The sequence below is a fragment of the Calidris pugnax genome, unplaced genomic scaffold (assembly GCF_001431845.1).
Source record: "Calidris pugnax isolate Ruff unplaced genomic scaffold, ASM143184v1 scaffold1093, whole genome shotgun sequence".
Classification (NCBI taxonomy): Eukaryota; Metazoa; Chordata; class Aves; order Charadriiformes; family Scolopacidae; genus Calidris; species Calidris pugnax.
The window spans coordinates 1-299 of NW_015091688.1; positions in this window are offsets into that span (position 1 = coordinate 1).

Below are 299 nucleotides of genomic sequence, written 5' to 3' on the forward strand. Positions count from 1 at the left end.
GGCCAGGAGGGCATCTTTAGGGCTGGAAGTTGTCCCTGGGGGGGGATGCTGGGGCAAGAGGATGACCAAGGGGGGGGATGCTGGGGCAGGAGGAACATCCTTGGGGCAGGAGGGTGTTCTCAAGGTAGGATCCTGGGGCAGGAGGACACCTTTAGGGCTGGAAGGTGACCCCGGGAGGGGATGCTGGGGCAGGAGGATGACCCCAGGGGGGGATGCTGGGGCAGGAGCATATCTCTGAGGCAGGAAGATGTCCTCAAGGTGGGATTTGGAGCAGGACATCCCTGGGGCAGGGGGGTACC